Source organism: Mastomys coucha, unplaced genomic scaffold (assembly GCF_008632895.1).
Source record: "Mastomys coucha isolate ucsf_1 unplaced genomic scaffold, UCSF_Mcou_1 pScaffold22, whole genome shotgun sequence".
Lineage (NCBI taxonomy): Eukaryota > Metazoa > Chordata > Mammalia > Rodentia > Muridae > Mastomys > Mastomys coucha.
Genome location: NW_022196905.1, coordinates 178,954,284 through 178,964,869, shown reverse-complemented (window position 1 = coordinate 178,964,869; position 10,586 = coordinate 178,954,284). Strand labels below are relative to the sequence as shown.

General features: G+C 34.9%; 1 protein-coding gene and 1 pseudogene across 1 annotated transcript in view; one reads left to right on the top strand and one right to left on the bottom strand.

Moving 5' to 3' along the window:
* Sgcz (sarcoglycan zeta) overlaps positions 1–10,586 on the top strand; it is a 1,052,781-nt gene that overhangs the window by 567,559 nt on the left and 474,636 nt on the right. The gene's annotated exons all lie outside the window — the stretch shown is intronic.
* Positions 1–10,586, bottom strand: part of LOC116070741 — a 31,554-nt pseudogene that overhangs the window by 12,342 nt on the left and 8,626 nt on the right.

Here is a 10,586-nt window from a genome sequence, read left to right as displayed (position 1 = left end):
ACTGACTTGGCCATCCTCTGCTATACGCATGCTGCTGGAGCCAAACTTTTAATTTCATATGTTTTAGGCATATGTTCAAAATCTTAAAATTCTATCATGAATTGAATGTAAATACAGAGACATACACATAGATATATGTGGTTAGTGTTAAAGTTACTGAATGGATTTAATGTTGCTTATATGTTAAAGTGTATGTTATATGTGTGTAGAACCATCTATGGGAGCATGTGTAGGTTCTCTGGATTCACAACCCTGAAGAAAAGTGATGTTTGCTTCATCACCAGCCATCGTTTGGCTGCAGCTCCTCAGCTAATGGTAGGCCTTCACAAGTCCTTCCCCTTCTCACACTGTAGTTTTGGATGAATCAATATTGTGTGGGTTTTGAACCTGTATTCACAATTACTGTCAGTTCATATGTGCATGTGTGCAATGGTCTTTCTTCAGAAGACTAGTGGTCAAATGTGCATCAGAAGACTTTCTGTCTTGGCATATTTGACCAGTATTGGGTCTCTGTATTATTCACCATCTTCCTTAAAAAGAAACTCTTCTGATCCACAGTGAATGTTGCCCTATAAGGATAAAAAATCTGTAGTCAGTTTATTAGTATATCCATTTAGCAAAATAATAATGGCAGCTTTCCCTCAAAGACTTAAGAATCCATAGGTTTTTGACCAGTTAATGGCATCAGATGTGAGTTCCATTTTATGGAGAAGGCCTTAAGTTCATAATGGAGTGGTTATTTATTCCTGTAACCTTTGTGGCATGATTTCATCAGTGTATGTAATATGTCAGAGCCGTCATTATTGTGACTCACAGGGTTTAAAACAGGGTAAAACTGTTTGTTTGTTTGTTTGTTTGTTTATTGAATTTCTGCCCTATAATTTGTGAACCCTCCACTTTCAGAGCTGTGAAAGATAACTAACAGAGTTATTATAGGCTATTTTTTAATTAAATAATCTGGGACCTTAGACTGAGCAACATAAGACATTGTATTAAACATTCCAAGAAACAGTGAGTTGAAAGTCATGAACACTTAAGATGGATTACTGTCATCATTATCATTAGCAATATTGGGGCACAATACTCGGCTTCTCACATGTGTGGTGAATAGTCCACTACAAAGCTAAATTCTCTACTTCCCCATTTTATTAATTTATTTTCAAGATCTTACATATAGGAGTTTTTCTGGCTTTGTAAGGATTAGATATTTATTGCTATATTTTTCACTCATAAAAATCATTTCTTCTTTTACCAAAAATGGTATAACATAGAGTTTATTTTTTAACTGTTGATTATATTTTTCTCTCAAATTATCCATGACATTGTTCTGTGAAAAGCAGATTTCTAAGAATCATGATAGAGGCAACCATCAATACAGAATGTCACTTCTTTGAAAGATAAAAATGTTGGTATCAGTTATGCAAGGCTAGATGAGTTTGCATTTCAGTGATCAGAGCTTTGAGTTTTTTCAGTGTCTTGGAAAGAGTAGCATAAGGCACTCTGAGAGATGAACCTGTGAAACCCAACTTCTCTGTCTGCATTCTTTATAAGACAAACTGTTGGAGGCTGACACAATGCCATGAAATTCTTACATTCATTAAGCCTCTCTCTCATATTTATCAACACCATTTTGTGACCTCCTTTTTCTTCTTTATCCCATTCATAATTCTATAATATTTGTACATTATATTTCTTTACTTCTTCCTAATATTTTCCCTAAATCTTGCTTGACCAGTTTTTTACTTAGATATATTTGCTGCCATTAGCCACTAGATCTGTTTGAGTTAAGAAAATAAAAATTTTAAAAGTTAACACTTTTGTTTGCCATATTTTTTTGATACAGAGATCAACTGTGATAAATACTTTTAAAATGTTTATTTTGTTCTTTGTGTGTGTGTGTGTGTGTGTGTGTAATATGTGGTGTAATTAGGTGAGATTTGGGAATTGGTGTTCATAGAGGTTAAAATAAATCATTGGATCCCCTGAAGCTGAAGTTCCAAGCAGTTAGAAGGGGCCAGATATGGATGCAGGGAACTCCAGTCTTCTAAAAGAACAGTAACTGCTGAAGTATCACTGTAGCTTCCATATTAGTTATTATCATCCCACAATAATAAACTCTGAATCACTTATCACCACTTAATATAGATTTTTTTGTCTTTCATTTCTATAAGGACTATAATCTTTAATACATTTTTTACAATCAAATAGCCAATTATGCACAGGGAAAATGGTCCTTTATAAAGTTCCTCCACAGTAACAATCATCCTCGGATGAGAAATTAGCATCATTTGAATTTTTACCCCAAATTTAATGTGCTAAATATTCAAATTCATATCAGGGGGAACAGGAAGTGGAACAGGGGGGAATAACTGGGTCATTACAACTCTTTTTATTCATGAATGAATTAACATATTCATGGATAAATGTATAAATAAATCAAAGACTGAACAGTGAATAATAACACCAGTGGATGAGTGAATTTATAGGATATGAGAGGGTGACTTCTTGATAAAATGAGTCTTTGGCATGTTAGGTCTGTTTTATGACTTCATACTCATGAAATGTAGAAAAGCAACATGGAAGCTCTGTTTATTTTCATCCCAATATTATGAACTTTACAGTCTCTTGCATTATATTTCTATAAGATACTGTGTCTTAACGCATTTTATTATAGAAACAGAAAATTTAAAAAAAAACTAATATTGAGATAAAGAACAGGATAAAAACAATTTAAAAGTAAAATATGGATCTCTGTTAATAGCTTCTTTCTAACATTTGAAAATGTTCTGCAATTGCAAGATCAAGCTGCATCAGTTTTCCTTCTTCTCTGGCTGTCTTACTAAGCAGGATATTCTTAGTCCACTCATGTTTGTCTTGGAAGAAAACTTTTTATCTAGTCATTTATGTGATTGCAAGAAAATTTAGACACATGGTAATTGAAAGAAATTATGAATGATATCTTAACCTTCAAAGCTACCACATTTATAACAGTGGCATTTGTGAGTGTAAATAGGACATTTACCCTGAAGTTGAAAAATCAAATGAAAAATTTTATTTCATGCTAAAAATGAGCAAGGGTTTTCCTCACTGAAGCCACATAGGCTCATAGTTCCTTCTGTCTTGACTTATATTTTTGTTCATTAGAAAGGGCTTTCTTTCTTGTTTTCCACTATATTAATTTAGCTCCCTAGTCTCTTTTTTACTCATTTTCTATTAATTCTATTTTTAAGAAATAATTTGCTTTTTACTTTTACTTATATGTATGAGTGCCTGTCTGTGTATAGGTGTGTACACCTGAGTGTAGGCACCTGCACATCTGGCAGGCATTATATGCCCTGCACCTGGAGCTCTGACTAATGAGGGGCTGAGAACAAGGCAGAGGTCTCTGTAAGAGCAAGAGCAGAAAGGATATCTTTTTTTACATTACTTGGTCTCCAGGTCTTCATTTCTTTTAAAAATTATTTATTTAGCTTTATTTTCTAAATTATGACTGTTACATATACAGACAACACAAACACACACACACACACATACACACACATACACACAAAATAGGCTGAGGTCTGTATTGTTGAGTCTGTATGTGTGCATGTATAAAATCTTTAATGATATATAGATATATAATTGTATATGTGTATATATGTATAAAATAACATTTGTATATGAATACTACATGCATATACATATATATAACTATATATATGTATATAAGTTTATGTGTATATGTAATTATGTGTGTGCATATATGCACATAATTACATATATGTTTACATATGCACATACACACATGTACATTTTTTTCCTATATGACCACATTGCACAAACTAGAGCCTCATCTCCTGGAGAGGCTAACAATTTGACAGGGAGTCATGTGGGGGGACATGCATGCAGACAGAAAGTTAAAACATAGGAATGTTTTGAAGATGGAAAGGGAAGGGACTATTTTATTATAGTTAATGAAAATATATCTTTAAAATTACTTTTTACCCAAGATATGAGAAGGAAATAAAATGTTAGCATTCAAAGCAATAGTACAAAGTTGCTGATTTATAGAAGTGGGGAACTAGAGTCAAAATACATGTATTAAAAATATATATATTTGAATATTCTCTTTGCATATTTTGTTATTTCAAAGCTTTCACTTTTATCTGTTAATGAAACAGAAATATCAACCCATGTTTTGATTCAATGGTTCTACACACACACGTATAAAATCCAGGACATATGTGGCTTTGTGCTTTCCAAGGTGGAACATTTTCCTTTGAAGAATACCAGGAATCAGTTTTTTAAAAGCATCAAGAAAGATAAAAAAAAAATACAGAGAAAAAAATTCCACACAGGATAAAGTAATTAATAGTCTTCAACTTTACTTCCCAAACTGAAGTTGACTGAAGTAAAGTCTGTTTGATTCGAAGAACAAACAAGCTGCATTGGTGATAACAGATGGTCAGGAGAAACATATTGCTCTCATTAGCCTTAAATTCAGTGTGGAGATTTGACTGTACAATGTATCCTCCTATATGGTAGAGAAGTACTGGGAGATAACCCATTGAACCAATCACTTTCATGAGCAAAGAAATGAGAAAAACAAGCAAGGACACACTCAATCCAGAATGCCAGAACTTATCGAAGAAGAATACATTCTTAAGCTACAAGAAGTGGATAGTCATCATGTTTATTTTTCATCATGATCCTGAATTAATTATCTATTGATACCACTTTTCTTGAGTATTCTAACTAACAGAATTCCTTATTATTGTTACATTTCTATTGGAGCCAAGAATTAACCATTAGCATTGCAAAGTGAGGTAAAATCTGTGGTGTCTATATTGACTTTTAGATAAAGGAGCTTGAGATGTAAAGAAAGTTATTTATATAACTTAGCATTTGGAAAATATTGACAAGTTTCTGCTAATATAAACAGTACTCTTTATGTGTTAAAATATTCAAATTACCATGGTAAAAGAAACACACAAATCCCTAATAATTCTCTACAATAATTATTGGGTAATAAATCTTCAAAGACTTTAAATAATGCATTATCTTTATAAATAATGAAAATTGATATGGCTTTCTTTACATTGCACACATCAGTGAATAATCCTGTGGGGCTAATGATTATTCTGACTTCTTAAGGATATGGTAGATTCTAGGCCATATTAATTGCTTGAATGCAGTTGTTAAACAGGCTTTAAGAACATTTACAGGTCTGTTGATTACCACCAAGTTGTAAATGTCACTATTGTACCTTTAGGAAAATCCATCCACATTGGTTATTTTGTGGTTCATAGGCATTACTTCTGGGTAGCACTATTGATTTTTGCCTATTGATGGCTTCCCTTATCTTGGATGCTTGTCTACTAACAGAAACCTAGCCAACCTCCTAGATCTATTAAGCTCAAAGGTCTAAGCGGAGAACCCCCACCACTAGAGGAGTGTAATTCCTAACTAAATTATAAACATTTAACCCTTGTTGTATTTTATATTTATTTTATTATATATTATATAATATTTATTTGTATCATATTTGTTTTATTATATTTTATATTTATGTTACTTATTATATTTTAGTTTTAAATGGTTTTGTTCATTATGTTTTAGTTGTGTTCCATCCACCAAATTCCTTCTGGTTTCTCTTATTTACCCAACTTCTATATTCTCTCCCTCAAAATAAAAACAAAACATGAAAATCAAAGCGAACAAGGAAGAAATCATTCAAACATAAAATCAGAAAACAATACAGAAAGTAAGAAAACAAACAAAAATATCGAGTCCATTTTGCATTGGCCAATTACTCTCACGCATGGGACTTTCCCTGGAGGTTGGTTGATATAACCAAAGACACTACACTGATGAAAATTTATTTCTTATTTCTCAGTAGATATCAATTGAAAATGATATTCTGGTCAAGAATACGAGTTTGTGTCCAGGTTCCATTCTGTCTGATGGGTTTTTATCTGATTCGAACTCGTTCAGGTCTTGTGTATGCTACCAGATTCTCAGTGACTTCCTAAGTACTTCACATCCATTGTGTAGAAGACAATATTTCCTTGAAGTTCTCCACCACCTTTGGCTCTTAGGATGGCTCCACCTCTTTTTCTTATAGCTACCTAAGAATTGAGGTTAGGGTTATGTTTAAGACATCCAACTGAGGACCGAGTACTCTAAAATTATATCATACTTTCTACATTAAGAAATACATGGCTCCCATGTTAAATATAATCTATGAAAGGAGGAAACTTCTTTGATGAGGTTTGAGTGATGTGCTAATCTAATGTGTATAATAAGGTATTATTAGGAGTCATTTTATTTCTATGTAACTTTAGTAGAATGATGCTGTAATGAGTCTTCCCTTGAGCCCTCTGAACTATCTAGACAGAGGTTCTTGGCCACCTTAACAGTGTCTACTATGGGTTCCATCTCATTGACCTTAAACCAAATTTTTAAAAGCTGTTGGTACTCCCATAACAGTTTTACAATTGTTCTACTCACGTATATTGCAGGCAGGTTACTGAAACAAGTTATAGGGTTTAGGTAAGAGATTTAATGATTACTTTTCCCCTCTACTTAAAGTATATGAACTGTAGTGAGTAAGCATGAAGCTTCCAGTTTGGGAGCAGCTCATTTACTCCATAGTGATTAACATAAATAAGTGGCGTCTTTAGCAATAGGACTCTACTTTCAGGTTGTAGAGAGTAACCACTAATATTTGCAATCGACTGCATTGTCTACAGGCTGCTATGGAATCTGTTTGGCCAATGACCCAATAAGGTGGAAATTGTTCCTAACATTGGAGATTTACTTGATAGCATAACATTTCTAATTAAGGGAATGTCTCCCCCACTGCGTTAAAGATACATATATATCTAGCTCCATCCATTTATCTGCAACTTTCACAATTGTACTCATCCTAACAGCTGGGTAATATTTTATCTGTAAATGTATCACCTTTTTCATTAAGTATTCCTCAATTGATGAGCCTCTAGACTGTCCCCAATTCCTGGCATTATGGACATGGTAGCAGTGAACATGGATAAGCAAATATCTGTACAGTAATATGTAGAATCTTTTGAGAATTTACCTGAGTAGTGTAATTGGCTTTGTTGTGAATCTATTTTCAGATTATAGAGGAAGCTAAACCATACTGATGCCCATAATAACTGGGTTTGCACTAGCACCAGCAATGAATAAGTGTTCCATTTTCTTGCATCCTCACCAATGTAAGGTATCATTTGTTTTACTGTTCTTGGCATTTTGTCGAGGGTAAGCTGAATTCATAAGCAATTTGAATTTGTATTTCCCTGATGGCTAAGTTCTGAGCATATTATGGCCTTGGTGGGGACAGAGTGACTTATTTCCTGCCCCTGGAACAGGGTCCCTGGTATTAGCCTCCATGACTGTCAATGGCAGCTCTGGGCATAAGGCTTATTTGTGTACTAATGTCCATATTTTCTGGAACAAGTATGAGCAGTGGAGGACTCTTTCATTCTAAGGCATGTCCACCCTATTAATGTTAATTACTTCATGGTGGTTAGAAACAATACCAGTCTGGTAGTTGAGGGTGTGACTATGTCTCAGCAAAACGGTAAGTGCTGGGACCTTCAGGACAGCCGTTAAGGGTATGGGAAAGAGCTCTAAATACATGAGTTTAAAAATATATAATTTCTTAACTATGTAAAAAGTAAAGATTCAATATGAATTATAAGAGGGGCTTCACGAATCTAAAGGAACAAAAGAAGCTGCACAGTGAACCAACTTGTCAGAAAGATACTAAGGAAGAAGATAAAAGATTTATGAAGAAGTGTTCACAGAAGATCCCACCGAGTTAAGATTTTTTGTTTATGCTTAAAAAGGGAGGTAGATTCCTGACTTCAGGGTCAGCCTAGGGCAGAGCAAGGTTAGTCCCAGTCAGGGTAGAAATGGTCACTTCAGGGTAGGGTCAAAACCAACCAGCTTGTCATCTGTGCCCACTTCTGGGCATATACCCAGAAGATGCACCAACATGTAATAAGGACACATGCTCCACTATGTTCATAGAAGCCTTATTTATAATAGCCAGAAACTGGAAACAACCCAGATGTCCCTTCAACAGAGGAATGCATACAAAGAATGTGGTACATTTACACAATGGAGTACTACTCAGCTATTAAAAACAATGAATTTATGAAATTCTTAGGGAAATGGATGGATCTGGAGAATATCATCCTGAGTGAGGTAACCCAAACACAAAAGAACACACATGGCATGCACTTTCTGATAAGTGCATATTAGCCCAGAAGCTCAGAATACCCAAAATGCAATCCATAAACCACAAGAAACTCAAGAAGAAGGAAGACCAAAGTATGGACACTTCGTTCCTTCTTAGAAGGGGGAACAAAATACCCATCAAAGGAGTTGCAGAGACAAACTATGGAGAAGAGACTGAAAGAAGGGCAATCTAGAGACTGTTCCACCTGGGAATCCTTTCCATATTCAATCATCAAATCCAGACATTATTGTTGATGCAAGCAAGAGCTGGCTGACAGGAACCTGATATAGCTGTCTCCTGAGAGGCTCTGCCAGTGCCTGACAAATACAGAAGAAGAGACTCACAAACATCCGTTGGACTGAGAATAGGGTCCCCATTGGAAGAGCCAGAGAAAGGACCCAAGGAGCTGAAGGGTTTGCAGCCCTTTAGGATGAACAACAATATGAACTAACTAGTACCCTCTGAGCACCCAGGGACTAAACCTTCAACCAAAGAACACATATGGTGAGACTCATGACTCCAGCTGCATATGTAGCAGAGGATGGCCTAGTCGGTCATCAATGGGAGGAAAGGCCCTTGGTCCTGTGAAGGTTTATGTCCCAGTGAAGGGGAATGCCAGGGCCAGGAAGTAGGAGAGGGTGTTTTGGTGAGCAGGGGGAGGAGGGAGGAAACAGAGTTTGTTTTTTGTTTTTGTTTTTGTTTTTGTTTTTGATATTTTTTGGAAGAGTATCCAGGAGAGGAGATATCATTTGAAATGTAAATAAATCAAATATCTAATAAAAAAGAAATACAAAAAAAAAAAGAAAGAAAAACAATGGCAGACAGATCTCTGAATTCTTTTACAGTGCTAAGGAAAAAAGAAATGTATGCTTGCTGTCTCCTAAGAATCAAAGGCCTTGGGTGATGGATGCTGATTCATAAGGTAATCAGAAGGAAACCTGGAGTAAAAGACTGGATTGATGTGTAAAATTATAGCCTCAACATGTTTACTGCAGGAGGTGAGCTAGCCAGAGAGTTTTTCTAGGATAAAAAGAAGATGAGGATCTCACACAAGCAAGCAAGACATTGAGAGAGAGATCTCTTAGAGCAGCAAGCAAGCTAGTACTTTTAGACAGAGAAATCTCCAGAGAGAAAGCAGAACATAGAGTAAAGTAGACTGGAAAGCTGTATCAAGCAGAAGGCAGGTCTTCGCCATGGACCCATGATTTGACTTGGAGTTCTTTTTTCAGCTTCCAGACACCCCTTTCGTAGAACCCCTCTGCAAGCTGGGACCTAGGGATGGTGATCATTTTTAAAACATTTCTCAGCCATTTGTGAAATTTTTGTGAGCTCTCTGTGTAGTTCTATACACCAATTTTTAATCGGATTACTTTCTTACTTGACACTCATGATTTTTGTTATTATTTATGGATTCTAGATCATGTATATATGATAAAGATTGCCATTAAATTACATTCTGTTCATCAATATTTTGATCAAACGAAGGCAAACTTTTGTGCTATAGAAGCTTTTCAGCTTCATGAAATTTTACCTATTAATGTTTGATCTTAATGCTTGGACTATCAGTGTCCTGTTCAGAAAGTCGTTGCCTGTGTCATTGAATTCAACATAATCACAACTCTATCATCTTCAGAGTCTGATCTTATGTTAAAGTCTTTGATTCAATTGGAGTTAAGTTCTGTTCAGGGTGATAGATAGATATATTTTCATTCATCATACACATATTTCATTTGCTTGTTTAGAGTTATCTCAAAAATTATAAAAGCTATTATTTTTTTTCTGCTTCATTTCTCAGTAGGGTTTTCATTTGTATATAGAATAGCTACATACAAATTTTTCAATTTTATGTTCTGCTACTTTGATAAAAGTTTTAACAGCCAAAGAAGTTTTCTGTGTGGAGTTTTTAAGCTCTTTTGTGTATAAAATATCACCTGTAAATTAGGACATTTGACTTCTTCCTTTTGTGTTTATATACCCTCCAATTGTCTTACTGTTCTTTCTAGCTCAAGTACTATGCTGATTTTAGTGGACATGTTTTGAGTTTCTCTATATTTAGCCTGATATTGACTAAGGACTTTCTGTATTGTCTTTATCATGCTGAGTTATGTCCTATTTATCCCTAGTTTTTCTAGATTTTTTTAATCATGAAGATATGATGCATTTGCTCAAATGCCTTTTCTGCATCTGGTGAGATGATAATATGGTTAGGTTCTTAGGTGTGTTTGTGTGGTTTTAAATAAAGAGGAAATAGTAAAAAGTGAGAGGAACAGAGACACACACAGAGAGAGAAGACAGACAGAAAGAGAAAGAGAGAGAGAGAGAGAGAGAGAGAGAGAGA